At 41.2% G+C, this 21,823-nt stretch overlaps 1 long non-coding RNA gene across 4 annotated transcripts; it reads right to left on the bottom strand.

Annotated features, from left to right (window-relative positions):
• Positions 1-3,450: 3,450 nt before the first annotated feature.
• On the bottom strand, positions 3,451-6,835 carry LOC110728487. 4 transcript variants are annotated; one of them, XR_002512689.1, is made up of 4 exons: positions 6,518-6,835; positions 4,660-6,144; positions 4,437-4,571; positions 3,451-3,902 (listed from the first exon to the last, which is right to left on the bottom strand). It is a non-coding gene; the product is annotated as an uncharacterized LOC110728487 (long non-coding RNA). The 4 variants fall into 4 exon arrangements; XR_002512690.1 differs by having other exon boundaries at positions 3,454-3,902; positions 5,988-6,144; positions 6,518-6,827; XR_002512688.1 differs by having other exon boundaries at positions 4,437-6,144.
• Positions 6,836-21,823: the final 14,988 nt, after the last annotated feature.

Genomic DNA, 21,823 nt, shown 5'->3' with positions numbered 1-21,823 from the left:
TCTTTTGACCTTAAAGTTAGGCTGAAAGTTATTGGCACAGTAAGCACATAAGCAAACAAGTGCTTACTTATCCTTTGGCTTTAAGATCTCAACAGTGCATCTCGTCCAAGAATGTAGCTGACCAGCCTTCCATGCTGGGTCACAGAGTCGGAAAAGGACGTCGATACCCCTAACCTGTACTTTCACAAACACATTACACATAACCAAACGGTCCTAGTAAATACCATGTTTGTTTAGAATGAAAGGCATTAGTGTTAGTACAAGAAGATCAAACTCTTTGGCATGTGTGGTGAACGGGTCAGGGTACATAGAATCTTTCATCCACAACTGTTGAGCCTTCATGTCTAATGCTAAGCACCACCAGTTCGACTCATCAGGGAAATCCTCAGGAACTTCGAGCACTATGACAAAGACCTAGTAAAATGACAATGTCAATGCCATAAGCACAATTTAGAGTATATGCGTGAAACACATTTAAACCTACAGTATTGAATTATGAGAGTAAGTAGTTGACCGCTCGAATCTGTGACAGTTTAAAGCTCAGGAGAAATTTGGCATACTTGGTACAAATATGTTCTTCTTTTCCTTCGTTCAACAACAGTCGATTCTACGATGCAGACAAAAAAACACAACAAGCATCATCATCAATTGTGCATGTAAATATGACACCCCACAGCTGAAATGAACCACAAACCACTTACCGAAAAGCTTGGGTCAAGCAAAATATGCTTGCTTCTGTTCCAAAAGTCTTTGGTGGCCCATTGCTTGGTGTACAACACACTGGCCATTCTAACGTAATCACTAGAAACTTGCGATTTATGGTGCACCACTTCATAGCAATCCCTATGGTTGGCTTCCATGTGGTCACACTTTATCAACACCATACCAGGGCTATGAAGTGAAACAACAACATAACACCAAGTATACACATAAACAGCAGAAATGCCCTCGCCCGGGGGGCTACAGGGATATTATTAATTCTAACGGCATTCTCGCCAATATTTTTCTATTGGAGATTCCCTCATTCCTTTTATCAAGCACAATGATGCAAATCGAGCTTTAGGAATTTTTTAGATTCTATTCAAAAATACTCTATTTAAAATAGAAAAAATCACACAAACTGTTGTTAGTTATTACTAAGAAACCGTATTTAGTCATTCGACAATTTTTGAATATTTTAGTATTTTCTTTTTTTTTAGAATACTAAGGCTCAAGCCAATTAAGTCCGTAGCGTCTACTGATTTCGCCATATTCCCCCCTTTCTTTTTAAGATTAGGATCTCCATGTGATGTCCGTCACGCAAGTCGTTTTCTTGCTTCGATAACGCTTTTCTTTTTTTCGTCGAGATTGGGTTGGTCTTCAGTGTACTTTCGTACAAGATCGAAAAGAATGGATTGGATGGATGTCCGGGCATTGAGAAGGAAAGACGCTTTCAGAGGCGAAAGGCCATGGGGAGATACCGTCTGTGATCCATATTAGAATTCGCAATTTAAACCAAAATTTTACAAAAAGCATGCACAAAAAAGACTTTTCACTCAATTACTTGTTTTCGAATTACCTAAGTGGATCGTTCAGGTCCGTCCAGCGCTTTACAAACTACAGCAGACGTGCCTCGACCGTTATTTGGCAACGAGTGTTGGACACATTGGTGAACATGGATGACAAGGCTTCCTTGGTAGGTTTCACCACCCTCTTATCACTAGATTCGACCCCTTTCCCAGCAAACTCATCTTCCTCAGCAGATGAAGATGAATTTTCCAAACTACACAGAGCATCAACCGACACAGTAGTTCCCCTCGTCCCAAGCAAGCCCACAACTATTTCAGGTCCAGGATCCATGTTCTCATCATCTACTTCATGATCAGAAAACCAGGCTTGGAACTCTAACATAACACCTTCATCAGCCCCAACCACCTTGGATTCATCCCCTACCACCTTGACCACACCCCAGCCTCTACAAACAGTGGATCATCCGAAATCTTTTGAACTACACGGTCCAGGTCATCTTCACCAAAAACTGCATCAGCATCAGGCTCTTTCCCACCAACTGCGTTCGCACCTTCTTTCAGTTTTTCCTTCTCCAACAAACAACAGCCCAAAGCCTCATCTTCATGCACAACAACTTCCTTCTCCATTGGCTTCCTCATCTTCATGCACAACAACTTCCTTCTCCGTTGGCTTACCCCTCTCCGTTGGGTCCCCCCTACTCACTCTCCGGTCATTAGCTACGTTAACACACTGTGACATCAGCTTATGCATTGATTTCATAACGTCAGCTAATTTCAAATCCATCACAGCCACCAACTTTAGAGTAATTCTATCCAACACCTTCAGGAAAGCATAAATAAAAACTATTAACAACTGCCATAGGACATGTCACTTATTTTATAAATTACAGAGCTACATCTAACACTATCATTGACTTGCATTATACCTGCTGCGTAATATTTTCCAAATCTACCTCATGCGTAGTCTATTGCATATCTACGCTTTCCACCCTTTGCTTTCGAACCTCCCGAGGATTCAACGGATGCGGCTCCCATACGCTACTTCTAGAGACTGAAAAAGAATCAAACACAACAGCTTTAGCAGGGATGTATTCACATCAAATGAAAGTCAAACTAGTACTAACCGGCAATTTTCCGAAATCCCCAGATTCTTTTTTGTCATCGCCAACCGCCTCATTGATCTTTTCTTCGGACCATGCCTCCAGTCTCGGTCTCACATCCCACCTCATAGGGATGCGGCTGAGGTGATCTAGATAAAAAACCTACAAATAAAGGACGGGATGGATGATTTAGTTCAACTAACCATTACAAACGAGAAGACTGCAAAATTTAATAAATTTACTCAAAAAGCTTTTGGTGTACGGAGGCAAATACCCAATTTTACACACCAACAAAAAAAGGATACAACCCCCACAACCACTAGTACATAACTAACCTTAAGTAACACCCAAAAAGTGTTACATAAAGTGGTAAAAGTGTTATTATAGACAATAGGTAACACTTTAGTGGGTGATACATCTGCCCATGTTACCTAAGGTCTTATGTAACACTTCGGGTAACGTATGGTAACACTTTTAAAAGTGTTACTATAAACCCTCTTATGTAACACTTTTTAATAGTATAAGTATCATTTTTAAAGTGTTACTTTTTATTTCTTACGTAACACTTATGTATCTTTAGTAACACTTTTAATCATATAGTTACACTATCTGACATTGTGTAGCACTTTTACGAACTAATATAACACCTTGTTGATTATTAGGTAACACTTTTCAATCATCTTTTGATATATAGTATCACTATATTGGACATTATGTATCACTTTTTGCAAAGTAAGGTAGCACCTTGTTAAATTATTGGTAACATTTATTATTATTCACTAGTAGAAAGTGTAATGGGCACTAGTTTAAAACCGGCTTAGGGCTTCAGTTTTGAACCGGTGCCTTTTTAGGGGTTTCCCATGACAGAGGTTTTGGCCACCGGTTCAAGGGCTAAAATGGTGCCCTTAATGTCAATAAAGGGCACAAGTTCTTCCCTTGAATTGGTGCCCTTTATGCCTAGAAAAGAAAAAAAAAAGTAATATTGATAGACAAACCATTATATATACATATATAAAACATAGATAATTTTATTAATAAATGCTTGTAATATTACAATTACAACAAATAAATAAAAAATTACAATGTGCAAAACAATAGCAGCTCGAAAACAGAACATCAGCAGCTCGGAAACAGAACAACAAAAACTCGGAAGCTGAACATCAGTAGCACATAAGCCGACCAACAGCAACAGGCAACACCAGCAGCAGTAGCATCAAGCAAGCATCAAAACCTAAGGACATATACTTGCTATGAAGAAGTGGGCAAGAATTTACTTCTCTCTGCATTAATTCAGCTATAAGGAAACAGCTTAATACTACAGCTTATAAGTTGGAAGAATAGACAATATTACAGCTAATAACAACCCTTTCCTCTGATCATTCTAAAGTTTGGATCTGAATAACGCGAAGAAAAAAAATCTCTTCTTAAAAATAAACTTGTGGTACTGTTTGTGCCTTCAATAGAAACAGACTGAGATGATACTTGCTACACATGTTCACTAGAAGTGTAGACTTCATGAGTGGTTCTTAAGGTATATGTTTTCATATGCAAGGTACTTAATGACTTATAAAACAAGTAAAAAGATATGCCAATGATAACTGACATGTGTGTTGTGCTAACAGCTGTCATCAAATTGAATGTTGAATAGCATACTTAGACATACAACTAGGTCATTGTCATGGGCGAGCATAACTTCACTTATAAATACACACCAGAAACAAGGGAAAGTATTAGAACCAAGTCCTAGTCTGAAGTTCATTATGAGATGTTAAATTTACAATTTACCAGGCTTATAGTCAATAATCACAGAGAGGAGAATGCAGTGTACCTTGAAACTGCTACTGACTATATATTGAGTTGTCAATCCCTTAAGCATGATAGATGATGTAGTACCAGAAACTCTAAGAATTGTTCTGGACTTGATCGAACATTGTTCAATATCCAGAGTTCAGACTATAAAGTCCTACAAAGTAAGACCAAGAGAATTGACTTGAGTATTTCATGGAATTACTGAAACCAAATTAGAACATATAAAAAAAGAAAATTTTCACCTTTGCAGTTATACAATATGGTGGACAGGTAAATTCCACAAGCATCACTCAAACGGTTTGCTAATATGTTTAGAACCTCTTATCGACTAAAAAGCACAGGGCACTCACATCACAAAATTTGAGAATACAAAAGAGAATGATATATAGAAAAATCAAATGTAAACTAAAAAGAAAAGACACTAGTACATAATTAACCTCAAGTAACACCCAATTGAAGGTTAGTGTGAATTTTGTAGGATGCTTTGAAACTCATTTAAATTACTTCTTTAAAATTTTTAATGTCCACTATCAATTTTTTTTAATCTAATTCTGAAACAACACAATTCAGATTACCAAGTACTCCCATGGACATTATTGATTCATTTAAAAGTGCTAAAATTTTGTTGTGTTCTATTCTAAAGTTATTTTATTTACCAGTCACTTATTTGTTGTTCCTATTCATTGTTGTAAGATTCAGGCTCTCTATAGTTCTTATAATTCAAGTCCTTCATAGAAATAATTCATTTTAGGATCTATTGTATCTTGCTTATTGGATTCTGAAAATGGCTTGGAAAGGCGAAAACAAGCAGTTTAGTTCCAAGGAAACTGCTGAAAATTCCGAAATTCAGGTGTGATAAAGATCCTTACATATAATGTGTGGTTCAGAAAAAACTTAGAGGTACATAAGAGGATGCAAGCTATCGCTGAGCTTATTCAGCTACACTCTCCTGATAATATCTATTTTCAAGTTTCTTTTTGTGGTTTTACAAATTTCATGAGATAAATGCTATTTATTTCTATGATATCTAGCATATGTAACTTGTTTGTCTTTGGCTTTTTAGTAGGTCACTCCCAATATCTATGACATTTTTCAAAAGTCTATGTGGTGGAAGATATATCAGTGTTCTGTCACCTCTCAAAGAGCATCCTATGAGATGTACTAATGCATTCAGATGATTAATCTCAATTCCCCTTAAAGACCTCTTCAAATTTGAACCCAACAATATGACCAACCATATTTATCTAATAATTTTAATTAAAACTTTGACGAATTGTCTCCCAAAATTCTCACTAATTCAAAATCAAGATCACCCACATTGGGGGGGGGGGTGTGATGAATGACTTTCAAAATTTATTGATCAGAATAAAAAACAAATCATACTTCGTATAATTAGAAAGAATAAATCAATATAATATGATTGAAATTCAGGTTTCAATAAAATAAATCTTTAAATATCAGAGATAAAGGTACTAAAATAAATCAGAGGAGTAGGAGGTGAGCTATTGAAGAACTCCTTGGTTGATTAAAAAGAACTGATAATAAGACTAAAAGGCTGGTTCATTTCTACCTCAAATGCGGACAACTCTGCTCCACCCATGGTTATGTACGCCATTGACGATTCTTTTTTAAAAACCTATAACAATTCCCTTAAGATGTTGGTTGATTTCTGCTAGAAATGCGAGATCTCTACCTTGATCACCAAGCCCATTGCTTTGGCCGCCACACTGACGAAACAATAAAAACCCAAGAAGTTTCGCCTTAGATAAAAAATAAACGTATAAGAGAAATAAATTACCACAATTTGGAATTAATTAACTCAATCAAATGCCTATTTAAAACAACTATTTTCATCAAAACCATCATACACCCAAGAATAAAACAATTCACAAAATTGTAATAGAAAGAAGAAAATTCGAAGAAAAAGGATGAAATTCAAGTAATAGCGGAAATCAGAATGAATAACAAAACACTAATCAATAATCAAAATTACTTAATCTTTAAAAACCCAAAAATTTTACCCTTTGCATTGAATAAGCACCAAAAAACCCTAGATTGAAAATATTGACAATGCGAAATCAAATATCAAAGAAAACTCACAGCTTTCTATTGTTAAAAGTGGCGTGTTTTCTGCAGTTGACACCGCTCTTTTGATGGTCCATCTCGCCGGTGCTATTTACTATGACGTGGGTCCTCCAGCTGCTCCGTCCTCTTCCTTCGCAGCTTGTTTTGCCTCACCTTAGAGGAGAGAGAAGACATTAAGTAAAAAGGGAAAACTGAAACCAAAACAGAGAAAAAAGAAAAAGAAAGGACAAAAATGTCATTTGTTACTAGGGGTGATATAGAAATAGGTTAGTGACTTAGTGTTACCATATTTTTCCAAAAAAAAAAAAAAAAAAAAAAGAAGTTTAGTGTTACCATAAAATGTTACCTATTTCAAAAGTGTTACTTTATAATGTTACTTATGATAAAAGTGTTACATTGAGTGTTACATTCTAAAAAAATGTTACCAAAGTGTTACTTATAAATCTAATAATTTTGCATTTCAAAAAGTGTTACTAAAACGTGTTACATAAACTCAATTATGTACTAGTGAACCTGCAACATATCCATCACGAGCAAATTTCTTTTGGAAACTCCTGGTTGCGGCAACCATCCAGTTAAATACATAACTGCACCAGTCATACTCATCCTCTTCATCGTAAACCAATAACGATGGTACAAGCTTCACCCCAAGATAGCTTGTGTTCCCCGTAGCACAGAATAAGTAGCCTAGAGCTACTATGAGAAAGGCTATCTTTGAATCAGCCTTCTCGTCATCCGACAGCGGCAACACATTACCTTCGTCATCCTTTCAAATTAGTGCCCCCAACGCAGCTACTAATGAAATGTGTTCATTTTTCCCAAACTTCTCCAAAATTCTGCTATGCTCTGCCTGCTTATCCTCAGGAATCGTACAAGGCAATTCCTTCGACCCCATGGGAATCCCAAGTACGTACTCGACCTGCAGAGGACTCAAAGGAAGCACAAACTCATCTCCAAAAGTTATGGAACCATCACCCATCACCCTTGTCAACAGCCAGTACACAAACTTCCGGGGTACAAGAGTCAGGGGTATACTTAACAACCCTCCAAACCCCAATTTTGTGACCAGTTTCTTCCTAGAGTCATCAAACTTCTTCACTGTAGTTGCAAAAGCCTTCACACCATGCAATTTGGGGCCTACAACATTACATTCAAACAACATAAACTTCAATCAAATGACACCGGCACAAGCCTCACATAATAACACCACTAACTGATTAAATTCCTTCTAGGTTACTCAAATTCTTCATTTCCAACCAATTCCTTTCTAGGGTACGTCAATTTTTTACATTTCCAACTAAATTACAACAAATTACAGCAACTGTCCTTCCATATAAAGCACCTAAATAGAAACTAATTATACAATCCCATATACTGTCATTTTCTGCTTCCTTCCATCAAAAGTAAGAAAAGTGTTACATTCATTCCTCTTCATTACTAAAGATTAATCTTGCACATCCAATTAAGGACTCACAATATTCATACTTAACTTACAACTAAACTACAATTTACAATTAATCTTTAGTAATTCAGTTTATTTACCCAACTACCTAAACAAAACAAAGGACTAACCACAGAAATCCCAGCAGACATTTCCATGTCATGGATTTCAACAAATAATGTTCACTCAGTACCTTCTGCGTACTTCTTGATTGGGTTTTAACGACAACCCCTTTATCCTTCGCCACTTCTCCCTTCGTCTTCTCGACCTACACATGACATTACACATTTCATTTCCCCATCCAAGTATTACACAACAAATAAGCTTTTTTCATTTCCATCTAACATGACATACCTTTAGCTTGCCCCTTTTTCTTGTCCTTTTCTCAATATGACCTCGCTTGCGCTTCCCTTTATCAACCTTTTCCCGCAAGAACTTGATCAGGAGATCCTGGTAGCTCACTTTGTCCTGTTCTGGTTCTTCCTCACTACCTTGACCATCGTCCTCCGCATCTTCATCTTCCTCGTAATCACCATATGTGCAAACAGCATCATCAGAAACAGCTTCATCACTACTAGATTCAGTATAACCACGATCATCATAACCAGCTTCATCATAGTCCTTTAAATACTCTACCTCAAAAAACTAGATCAGATTTCAGTTTCTTCTTCCCTTTACTAGTTGCTTTCTTTTTGGGCACCTCTTCATTCACGGCTTTCGACTGCGCCTACAAAAACGCAAATATTTGCCACCAAAAATCAACTACAACACACAACCACCACTAAGAAAATCCAGCAAACACACAATCTTTTAATTTTAACAAAAAATAACTCACCATTCTTGATCCCTTACTCTTCCTCGGCGGCATTATTTCCTCCTGCCAAGTTCAAATGAACGCTCGATAAATGGGATTCCCAACTACATAAAACCATTTCAACGAACCCTTAACTCTTCATATGTAATTTCTCCACTATATTCACATATACATACCACAACAGTCATAGTTTCTTAATGTAACAATATCACTTGTTCATAATTCAATACGTCTACCACCACAAAAAACTCAAAATTAATCACTCATTTACATGGATTCAAATTAAATTAAATACTTTAATTCAACAATCCTACCACCACACCCAAAACAATTTTGCTTGTTCATTATATTTAAACAACAACGGGTCGCAAATTTCCAGTGGTTAACAAAGCATAACATAATCTAAATCATCATAACAACAAATTCATTTCATTCCAATTACGGGTTTCACATCCTTAAATTAATTCCAACAATAAAAATGCAGAACAAAGGAAACCCTACTTCGCTATTTTCACTAGATAACCGTAAATCACATAAACTAAAACATCATAAAAGCAAATTCAATCCAATTAAGGGTTTTAAGACGACGCCCACTAATAATTTTTACCAATTAAACAAATGCACAATAGAGGTAACCCTAAATTGCTACATTCACTGGAAAACATTAAGTTACATAAACTAAAACTTCATAACATAAAAAAGTCACAACTACAACATTTACACAGAAAATCTTAATTCGAGAAGTGTTTTGCGCCCATACCTTCAATCAAACGACGAAGCTAGTAGCAGCTACCTACAATTTACGCACCCTTACACTGCAGTATAATTCTACTCTTTCTCCGGCGACAACCACCGGCCTATCGTCTTCGTTGGAACAGAGTATAGGACCTTCAGGGAGGAGAAAGAGTGGAGAGAAAACTAGAAACGGAGGAGAGAGAATAAGCTTTAAAGGTAATGAAATTGGTTTTTGAAAAATAACGGGATACTACACAGTCAGCCTTCCACTTTTGTTCTTAATGCCTGGTAAATGACGCTTCTGCCGTCCTATACATTTGCTACGCCCATAGCTGTTATGCGCTGATATGGACTCATATTCTCTTATAAATTAATGATAAGCAAAATTGACCCAATATTGACAATGGAGAAAAAAATTAACGACAATATTTATACCTTAATTGCTCGTTTATTTCACATGGGAATTTATATTTCATGGGAAATTTTTAACCTTATAATTTTCCTTAAATTGTTTGGTTGACACCATTGAAAATTGCATTTCTTAGGAAATTCAACTCACCAACTGGGGAGTTGGTGAGTAATTTCCCATGGGTTGTGGGATTTTGTATTTCCCGTGAGATTGTTATTTCCCATGTTTACCTTTTTCCCTCCAACCAAATCGCCTTTATTTTAATACTTCCTAGAAAATTCCATTTCCAAGAAAACTATCTACCAACCAAACAACACCAAAATTTTACGTTTTTTTTTTGTTTTTTTTTTTTTTTTTTCCGAGCCGTCTTGTAATCAATTATCAACAATAGTATTGAGATAGAATTTGTATGTAACATTATAAAGCAAAACAACATTCATTTTCATGATCACTTTAATTTTTACAACATCCCCCGTACGTCGACACGACGCCCGGTGGCTCCACCTCGCCAACCGGTAATGAAATGCATTCATAGCGGATACCATCTGCGTTACCACCTCGCGAGAATTGAAAACTGCAAGATCAGAGAAGGTTAGAAAGACAAGAAAATATGTATATCGAACAAAAGAGAGGGGTGAGAACTCACCCATGTCTGATTATGGGGAATGGATCGCTACACTGATTGCCACTCCTCCAGGGCTGGAGGGACCATCTCCTCGATAGGTCCATGAATCCCCTGATAGAGAATGGACATGCATGGGGCTCAAACTCCTCAGGCTCCTCTGACTCCTACAAAAGTAAGATCCAATAGTTAAACACTGTTGGAGGCTATAGAAAAGATTAAATGGCTGGTGAAAGATTCACAAACCTCCTCCTCGCGGTAAGGCGGGGCGAGCTAGTTGAGGAAGTATTGGTTCCGCATAAGGACATTCGGTAGCTATGTCTCCGCTAGTCCTTGACTATAACGCCATCGGCAGTGTGCACCAGGAGCCTCTCTTGACTCATCATCTGAGCAGGAGGATCAGCAAGAACCCCAGGAACGGTCGAGGAGTCTGGATGGCCACTCTCTCGCCTAGGTACCACACCACGTCATAGGTACCCTAGAAGAAATGCCTCTCGGTAGCATACTGAAAGGCCAGCCTAAAATTTCCCAAGTCAGCCCATGGACGATACTGGACCTCAGGGCGCTGCAACGAAAAAGATATAAGTCAAATAATTTGTCAATAAAAACCAAAAGGAATAAAAATAAGAGTGCCCTCACCTCGAGTATGGTAGCCCTAACAGCGGCAGCAGAAGTCAAACTAGCACGACGATCCTACCAACTGGCACCTATCGGGAGGCCTCTAGCTCGAGGCCTTGCTGGCGCCAATGAAGGGAAGTACTCGTAGAGCCAAACCTGCGAAAAAGGTCGGAAAATCTAAGAGTTGATAAACATCAAGGACAAGATTGAAATCACAAAACTAGGAGAAGATATACCTCCACGACTTTCCAAAATCCAGAGACAGAGATATTTGTTGACGACACGCCGACCGTAGCCTCAAGAGTAGATCAGCATAGCCATGGCTGGCCTAGACGTACGTGCCGACCCACTGAAGGTCGCGCAGTGCAGAAAGGTAGTGCAATAAAGCACGGCTTCCCCTGTCAGGAGAAAAGGTCCCCGACATGAGAAGAAGAACAAAGATGCAAACCTGCTGCTTTGGGGTAGTCGCAACATCATAAAAGGCCTCCGCAAGCAGTGCTCTACAAATCGTTCTCGTGCTCGAATCCTTGTTCTGAGCCTCAGCATCGGCTCTGTGAACAATAGGACCCAGCAACACTGCATTCTCGAGAGAAGCTAGAGTGTGCATCCCATTTGCAAGAAGTGGAGCCGATCAAAACTCGAGCCCACTAATGACAGAGAAGTCGAGAGAGGTGATAGTCATCTCACCCTATAGAAAATGGAAAGTGTTCGTGGTGTCCCAGAAGAACTCCAGGACACCTCGAACAATGCGACGACTCTCTCGGAAGGGATGGAGACAAAAGACTCCCAAAGAACCCTCACCGCCTCGTTCCCGACGATTACTGGCAGTAGACAGACAAAATGGTATCGTTGCCCGAACCGTGGCAATGAATATGCTCCTCAAAAAATCCCAGCCGAACGTGCTTAGAGATGTGCAAAATCGGCTGAAAAGCCAAGGTGTGCTCATCCCATTCAAGGAGAGACCACGTCCGGCTAATAGAAGTGCCGTCACCGTCTCCTACGGGCTCGTCCTCTCGGTGAGACGAGCTGGAATGTGAACCAGAGCCTCGCCGATGAGCCATACTATTTATTGTTCACATAAAAACAGTAAATTAAGGGTTCTATGGTATCTAAGTTCGTCTAGCCACATGATACTATGTTCGTCAAAACAGAGTACAAAAAGCAAAAACAGAGCATGATTTTAATTCACACAACAACAAAAATTTTGAGCACCAAAACAATTTCTTACAAGTTTACGACAAATATTGTAACAAATTAAGCACAAAGAGCAAGAAAAATCATGAAGAACAAGTCACATTGCACTCACGAACCTAGAGTGTTAAACAATGGAAAAAAGCTCGTTTTTTCACCAAATCAAGCAATTCTAGTCTCAAATTACTCACAAAGCAATATACAAACATTTACAAGTAATTTCATGGCAAGAAGTTCAACAAAAATTAAGCAAATTGCATGGAAAACCGTAAATAATATGCTCAAAATGCACTGAAATTAAGAAGAGTTTGAGCAAAACTTATGTAGATCGGAAAACTAGAGTGAAAGTGCAACAATTTGAAACAAATTTGAGCAAATTTGGTTGAGAAACAAAGGAGAACGAGCGAGTTGAAGTTATGAGCGAAAACGAGTAAAAAACGAACAGCCGGAAAAATGAGGAAGAAGAAGGATTTAAATTCGTGAAATGCGAATTTATCGCAGTGCGATAGACCTGTCGTTTCGCGATAACTCTGTTGTTTCCCATGCCAGCTTTTGTGGGTCCCACGATTTGATTTTGTGGTCTATATTTATCCATTTGAGCTTTTTGGTACGCCATTGAGCCTTTTAAGCCTCATGATGAGCAATTGATTAACATTTGATTTGATTATTAATCGGCCCGATTACGATTTTGATTGATGATCGGCCTGATGACGATCACCTTATTGATTGATCACGCCTAAACGTTGGCAAAGCATATTTGATAAGCGCCTAAACATTGGCTCATTACACTTAAGAAGGCCTAAGCATTGGCAGAGCATATTGCACCTAAGCATTGGCTTAAAATATTACACTTAAGCATTGGTTAATCCCGCCTAAGCATAGGCGAGGTTTGAGGATCGCTAAGCATTGTGATCTTCGACGGCTCTCCCTAGGATGTGGAGGTTGTCAACATTGGTTAATCCCGCCTACGCATTGGCGAGGTTTGAGGGTCACTAAGCGTTATGATCTTCGACGATGACCCTAGGATGTGGAGATTGTCACCTTGATTTGAAAATGGTGACACACTACCACCTTCGACGATGTCCCTAGGATGTGGAGATTGTAACCTTGATTTAAAAATGGCGACACACTACTACCTTCGACGACTTTCCCTAGGATGTAAAGGTTGTCACCCTAACATTTGAAGACCGCTAAGCACCGTGATCTTCGACGATGTCCCTAGGATGTGGAGATTGTCACCTTAATTGGAAGATGGCGAAGCACTTCCACTTTCGATGATATTCCCTAGGATGTGGAAGATTTTCACATCAAATGAAGATAGCAAAGCACTGCTACCTTCGACGGCGTTCACTAACATTGTGGAGGTTGTCAAACAGAACAAATTGGATTTGACGTGATGTCACCCAGAGGCGTGTACCCGATGGTGCAAGATATGTGTTTCTAACTCCTTTATTTTTAGAATTAACGCTTTTCAGCAGGTATCGGCGTTAAAAAGAATGATTTAGGATCGCAGAATGTTCTGAATCATTCTCCTTCCCTATTGATCTACTTTGACTAGAATTTTCGAAACTTACGTTTCTCCAAACTCAGTCAAAGTGGGGGCTTCTGTAGACACCTGATTGTGTCTCCCCAAAACCCTAACCCAATGATGAGTACCTTTCACGTATTTGATTATCGAGTTAGGTGAAGAGTTGAAGAGTGTCGTGAATTTCCCTTTACCCTTAATCGTTTCTAACCTTTCCTTAAATGTTTTAAGCCAAATTAATTCATTTCGTGTCCTTAAAATCATCCATTTTGTATCATCTTAATAAAAAAAGTTCAAAACAGTCTATTTTAGTCCATAATATGGGTCCAATAATTGTGTAGTTGGATAGGGTTTGAAAAGAGCTTTCTAACGATATATTATAAGCCCAAATCCGAGTTATAACGAAGAAATTATGGCCAAAATACTAAACCGAGCCCACACCGAGCCTTACCCTCGACCCAATGACCATGTGGAGGGTCCATTAACTTTAACCTCATTCCTAAAACAATTAGGATTTATTACAAGCTTCTAATATCCTCTAAAAAGTTGTTTTCAATCCTAAATCCATTAGGATTTATTATTGGCTTCTAGAATCTTCTGGAAGGTTCTAATTTATCCTGTTTTTGGAAAGATAAAGACTTAAGAATTTTACATCGGATAAAACACTTGTTTTTCAATGATTTTAATACTGATGAAATAGAATACATACGGAATTTCGATTAACCTAATTTGATTGGAAGTCGGATTCCGTACGGATTCTATCTTCCAAAACCATAGCTGAGAGATAGAACCATCGCATCAGCGATAAGCCTATCGCGTCGTGATAAGCATGTCGCGCCGCAATAAAGCTATCGCGCTACGATGGAACCTATTTTATTCCAAGTTGGATTCTGACTCTTTTTCTGATCTTCGACCCTCGTTTTTCCTTATAAATAGAGGTCGAATCACCCCTTTTTCATTCACCAACAATCATCATCTCTTCCCCCTCTCTAAGCTAAAGCTTATTCTCTCTCTCTCTCTCTCTCTTGATTTCTAGCGTAGCCTTAGCCTAAACACATCCCGATACATCCAAACACACATCCTTGATACTTTTCCTAATCAAACACCATTCCTCCTTCATGAGCCTTGAATACTCCAAGCCAACCTCGAAGTTGCCTTTGACCTCGACGTGAAAGGTTGATAGTTCTGAGGGTTTGGTCCCAAATCTATATTTCAATTCTTATTTGATTTATTTATTTGATTTGATCTTTCTTGAAGTTTACTAACGTGTGTATTGTTTTGATAGAAAGAGATATGAGGCATCAAAGTAAGTAATTCGATTACTTAATTGTTCTTTTGATATAAAAATCATGCTTAGAATATTATTTTAATTTCTAGTGTCATGTTAAGATGCTTTTATGATTTCTATTATCATGTTTAGGATGTTTTCATGTTCCTAGTATCATGTTTAGGGTATTGACTAATATTTCTAATATCATGTTGATAGTATCATGTTAGGATAAAGCTTTGATCTTTATTATTTAGTGACATGCTAGGATTTATTATTAATCCATTTAGTATCATGCCTAGGATCTTGCTAATTATGATTTTGATTATGATGATGATTGTTGTGTCAATAGTTATACATTGCTTGATTATTCATGATTTATTGTTATTGCTTGATCATACCCTTTCTTGCAGGTTTAAAGTGAATTTGTATTTGAAATCACGCCTAATAAGATAATTAATAATTTGATTTAGGCTAATATGATTTTAATTCAAGTAGTGATCGCCAATAATAGATTTGATTGTGCATTAATAATCAACTAACGTAGATCAAATATGCTTAGGATTATTTGATGTATGTATGTTGATCGAAAAGCGCGCATGAATATCATAAGAATTAAGTAGAGACCGATTTAGGGCAGATTCAATCTCTTTTAGGTTGGATTTGTACCATCATCCCCGAATATCCAGTCATGGTTCCGGACCACTGTGGAGTTAGCGATCTCCGTGATCATCGTGAATTGGGTGTAACCCTCACACCGTGAACGGCTTACAAGTTCCTAAAACTTATTGTCGACTTTTTTTATCTCTAGCTTCCTTCCCTTTGGACGCCACCATGCCTAAAAGCATGATCACAGTGGGGCTCAAAGTTGAGTTTGAAAAATTCCCTACAAGAATGAGGAACCCACAACCTACAAGCAAGCTTTGGCAAGCCTCGATTCAGAGAAATGGCTTGAGGCCATGAAATCCGAAATGGAATCCATGTCTGAAAATGATGTGTGGGCCCTGGTAGATTTGCCCAATGGGGTAAAACCCATTGGTTGCAATTGGGTCTACATGATCAGGACATATAAAGATGGAAATGCCTACATCTATAAAGCAAGACTGGTTGCAAAAGGGTTCAGAAAAATTCAAGGTGTAGACTATGATGAAACCTTTTCCCCAGTAGCAATGCTTAAGTCCATTCGGATTCTTCTAGCGATTGCTGCATTTTTTGTTATTACGAAATCTGGCAGATGGATGTTAAAACCGCCTTCTTGAATGGGTTCTTGATGGAGGATGTGTATATAACACAACCTGAGGGTTTTGAAGATCCAGATAATCCTTGAAAGGTATGTGTTTGGGGTAAAAAATACCCCAGCCACGTGGCCCTATGGCTAAGCAACACGTGGCACCCAGCCATTGGTCAGCAGGGCTCCAATCCCCTACTGACACGTGTCCCATGAACCCTAAATGGGGAACCAAGTCTCCCCACTATAAATAGTGGGGAGATCCTCATTAATGGGCATTCATTCAATTCCATTCAATTGAATCCAAGATATTCAATACTCTCAACTACTTACACAAAACCCGAGAAATATTAATTGCGGAATTCTCCCATTACGTGAGAAGTAATTTCACTATTTTGCGCACTCCTTTCCTCCTATACGTAACTGACTTGATCGTCTGAGGCGGAGCTCCAACCAACCGGAGGCTCCGTGGTTTTGCGGGTACAGGCGGTGAAGGGCATTCTCGGAATTGTAACTCTCCCGCAAGACACATCAAAAAAAACCCCGAAAAATTTGGCGCCGTCTGTGGGGAGAGTGATTATGAGATGACTTCTAATCCTGTACCACCGGATCAGGACAAGCGGCCGTCGGCCGAGCCTGAGGTCCAGACGGACCATGAAAGTGGTGATGACTATGAAGTCAACACCTATGTGGCCCCAGACGGGTCCTTCCGAACAAAGCACACGCGTTCCTGGGATATAAAGGAACGGGATAACAACCAAGTTGCTCCAAGCAACCCAGCTGGTAACCCGGTTGGAGCTGCTTAGGCGGCAGAAGGCTCTACTCCCGTCACTAGGAACGAACTGATGACCTTCATGAATAGTTTCAAGGGCGAGATCCAGAACCTCATTCGGTCAGCTACTCCCAAGAAGAGTCAGCCGGCCAAGAAGCCTTCCTCCGGGAAGAAGGCGATCAAAGACCGGGTCCCTACCCCTCACCCAAAGCCGATGGAGGGGGAGGGCCTTAGGTTCGATCAAAACAGGCTCCGCTTCCCTCAAGCGGAACTTAGAAAACCCATCCGGCACTTACAGCCGGATGGTACCAAGAAGACTTTCTCTGATACCCGGACGCTCCTCCAGGAAAAGAGAAGTCAGGCGTCTGCGTCGGCTTCAACGTTGACCTTCCCGGACAGTTTCCGTGACACCTCTAACAGGCGCACATGAACAAGCCTAGGGAGTCAGACGGGCGAACCATCCGCCCGGTCTGGACCCCAAGTGATCCAACCTCGTCTATTTGGTTCGCCAAATGGGCTGGGTGGATCCCCTTTTACCCAAACGGGTCCCTTTGGCAGGCATGTGCAGCAACCGTACCAGCTCATGGACTGGCAGCAACGCCTGCTAAATTTGGGAGAACAACCCACAGCGTTCTCCCCTAAGATAACCCAGGCGGCACACCCGGCTAAGGTTAAAAACGTGTTGGTAGGGGCCTATGATGGTACCTCCAACCCAGAAGACCATCTAATGGCCTACTCTAACCTCATGTACCTAAAGGGGTTGGATGATGCCGTCTGGTGCCGATGCTTCCCGACTACCCTGAAGGGCATTGCCCAACGGTGGTTTGGTAATCTACCCGCCGGCTGCATCAACAGGTTCAAGACTTTGGCGTACTTATTTACGTCAAATTTTTCAATGAATATCCATGCCAAAAAGACTAGCCTCGATCTAGGGGCAATACAGCAGGGTGACAGAGAAGGGCTCCGGTCCTATGTCAGACGGTTCAATCTGATGAGAATTCAGATCCAAGGACTGTCTGATGAAGTTGCTTACACAGACTTCTTTAAGGGTCTGAAGGATGGGTCGACCTTTAAGTTCGACCTCGTCCGGAAAAGGGTAGTCACCCTCCAAGTGGCGTTAATGGAAGCTGAAGCCTATATACAAGCGACGGAGCTTTGTGCTGTAAAGCAGCCGTCGGTTTCCAAAAAATCCGACAGAAGAGACAGCCGGCAACAGCAACAGCAACAGCCGGCTAAAAAGGAAGAAAAGAAGAGAAAAGAGGTCTGGGCGATCTGGTCAGCCGGCTCAGAAGCTCAGACGGAAATCAGAACCGTACGTTCCCAAGTACGAGTTCACAAAGGACTGCTCCTCCATCCTCATGGAGATCAAGGACCGGATGTCTCTCGACAAACCGGCTGTGATGAAAAGTCCCGTAAGCAACCGGGACAAAAGCAAATACTACCAGTACCATGAGGACGTTGACCACGACACTAATGGTTGCTATAGCCTCAGGCGGCTATTAGACCGTCTGGCTGATGAGGGGGCTCTGAAGTCCTATCTGCCCAAAGCCAAGAGTAACACCCTGGCCAAGAAGGGGAAGACGGCAAAAGTTGTGCTCGCCAACTCTGAGACGGATGAAGAGACAATCTTCACCATAGCAAGCGGCTTTGCCGGAGGGGGTCCCACCATTAGGGGCACCAAAGATAACATCAGGAAGCTGGTCAACTCAGTTGATGAGAGCCATGCGTCGAAGGGCACCTTTCCTGAGGTCCTTATTTCTGAAAAAGACCGAGGCAAAGTCAGGCGGCCTCATGACGACCCCATAGTCATTGAGTGTAAGGTTGCCAATCAGAGAGTTGGCCGGATCCTAATAGATATCAGGAGCTCATCTGATTTGATCAGTTATCAATGCTTGACCAAGCTCAAGTACAAGTCTAGCAACATGCACCAGGCGCCTCACCCACTAGTTGGTTTTGGGGGAGGAGTAGTGCATCCGGTAGGAAGCATAGATCTTCCCATCCGGCTGGGTGAGAAGGGGGAAGGACGCCACATGGTGGTAAAATTTTTAGTTGTAGAGGAACTTGCCGCCTACAACATGATCTTTGGTCGTCCGAACCTCAACGAATCCAAGGCTGTCATCGTCCCCTCACTCATGCTCGTTAAATTGGAAAAGGATGACGGTGCAGTCGGTTTCCTGAAACGGGACCAGAGGACGGCTAGGGAGTGCTATCTCTCTGACGTCAAACCAACTATGGGGGCAGCCGGTGACGGCAAGCCTATAGACATTAATAACTGCGATATAGCAGTCCCGGCTCCAAGGGCAGCCGGTAAGAAAAGAAAGGCGGACCAAACAAAACCCGTCAAACAAGAAAAATAGCAATCACTAGCCGGGGAAAGGTCAGATGACCAACGACCTCAGCCGACTGGTGACTGCCTTGATGTCGTCCTAGACGACAACCGTCCTGACAGAACCGTCAAGGTTGGGACGGTTGCTTTTGAACGGTTGGGAGCAGACCTGCTCCAACTTCTGAAGGACTTCAAAGACATCTTTGCCTTTGAAGTGGAAGAGATGCCAGGCGTCAGCCCGGATCTAACTGTCCACAAGCTCGCCGTGGGCCCTAAAAAGAAGTCGGTCAGGCAGAAAAAGAGGGATCACAGTGAAGAAATATCTCAGGCGGCAGCGGCTGAGGTCAAAAAACTATTAGATGTTGGGTTCATCCGGCAATGCTACTACCCGGATTGGGTAGCAAACGTTGTCCTCGTGAAAAAGCCGAATGGTACCTGGCGGATGTGTGTAGACTACACAGATCTGAACAGAGCATGTCTCAAGGACAGTTACCCGCTTCCAAAGATCGACAGTCTGGTCGACTCCACAGCCGGTCATGCTTTGATGAGTTTCATGGATGCCTATTCAGGTTTCCATCAAATACCCCTATGGAAAAAAGATCAAGAAAAGACGGCCTTCATCACTGATCAAGGGTTATTTTGTTACAAGGTGATGCCGTTTGGGTTAAACAATGCACCGGCTACATTCCAGCGCATGATAAACACAGTTTTCATCAATCAGATTGGCAGGAATGTAGAGGCGTACATTGATGACATGATAGTCAAATCCAAGCTACAGACGGATCACCTACTGGACCTCCGAGAAACATTCACCACACTCAGGCGGCACCGGGTCATGCTTAACCCAAAGAAGTGTGTATTTGGTGTTGAGTCTGGGAAGTTCCTCTGATTTTTTATCGACCAAAGGGGCATAGAGGCTAATCAGGAAAAAGTACATGCGGTCATTGACATGCGGTCTCCTCGCACTATAAAGAAGTCCAGAAGCTGACCGGTTGCCTGGCGGCGTTGGGAAGATTTCTCAGCCGGTCAGGCGACAAGTGCCTCTATTTCTTCCAGGCCATCCGGAAGAGGTCCAGATTTGATTGGGGTGAAGAGGCGGAAATGGCATTCCAGAAGCTAAAGCAACACTTGCATTCCTTGCCAAGGCTAGTGAGCCCCCTGCCCCGGGAGGTTCTCTATATGTATCTAGCCGTCTTTGATCATGCCCTTAGTGTCGTTCTCCTTTCTGAGAGAGACGGCAACCAGCTCCCGGTGTATTTCATCAGCCACGTACTTAAAAATGCTGAGCTCCGGTACCCTATGATCGAAAAATTTGGGTTGGCCCTGTTCGTAGCAGTCAAGCGGTTGAAGCCCTACTTTTTGGCTCACCCGGTGATTGTATATACAGACCAGCCACTCAAGCGCCCAATGACCACCATCGAGTCATCCGGCAGAATGATCAAGTGGGCTGTTGAAATACAGAGCCTCGAGATAACTTTTGAACCCAGGCGGGCAGTGAAAGGTCAGGTGTTTGCCGACTTCGTTGTCGAAATGACTAGACCGGTGCAACCGAAAAATCCTGATCAGGTTTGGAAGTTATTTGTAGACGGTAGTTCTACAGCGAACGGCTGTGGTGCAGGCGTTATATGCCATTCTCCGGAAGGGGATAAGTTTGAATATGCACTACGTTTCCAGTTCCAAGCCTCAAATAATGAAGCAGAATATGAAGCCCTGCTAGCCGGTATACGCATGTGTAAGGCAGCAGGGGCAAGAAAAGTTACCGCCTGCTCAGACTCTCAGTTGATCGTTAGCCAGTACAATGGTGACTACGAGGCCACCCATTCGGCTATGATCAAATATATGCAAGCGGTCAGAGAGGAGGCCGTGTCACTTGACGAATTTCATCTAAGTCAGGTGCCCCGGTCCGAGAATAATCAGGCGGATGCCCTTTCCAAATTGGTGTCATCCGCCTCTTGTGATGCTCCTAGGATAGTCTTTTGGGAAGTCATTGAGAAAAGAAGCATTGATCATGATCCCATTGGAATCCTAGACCGAAGTGCCACCTGGATTGACCCCATCTGAGCTTACTTAGCAGACGGTACTCTACCGGATGACCCTTCTGAAGAAGTAGCACTCAAGAAGCGTGCTCTGAGCTTTGTTATGCATCATGGAGAGCTCCTCCGAAAGGGATACCTAGAGGACCTGCACGCGGGGTTTTGTGCCTTACACATAGGCGGAAGGTCCCTGGCTAGAAGAACCAGACGGCAGGGGTACTTTTGGCCTACTCTTGAGGCAGAAGCCATGGATTTGGTGAGACGGTGTGACAAATGCCAAAAGTTTTCCCAGTTGATACATCGACCGGCAACTGACCTGACAGCCATCCATAGTCCGGTT

Source organism: Chenopodium quinoa, unplaced genomic scaffold (genome assembly GCF_001683475.1).
Source record: "Chenopodium quinoa cultivar QQ74 unplaced genomic scaffold, ASM168347v1, whole genome shotgun sequence".
NCBI classification, from domain to species: Eukaryota; Viridiplantae; Streptophyta; class Magnoliopsida; order Caryophyllales; family Amaranthaceae; genus Chenopodium; species Chenopodium quinoa.
The sequence above is the reverse complement of the archived record's forward strand: the minus strand, read 5'-3'. Positions and strand labels throughout refer to the sequence as shown.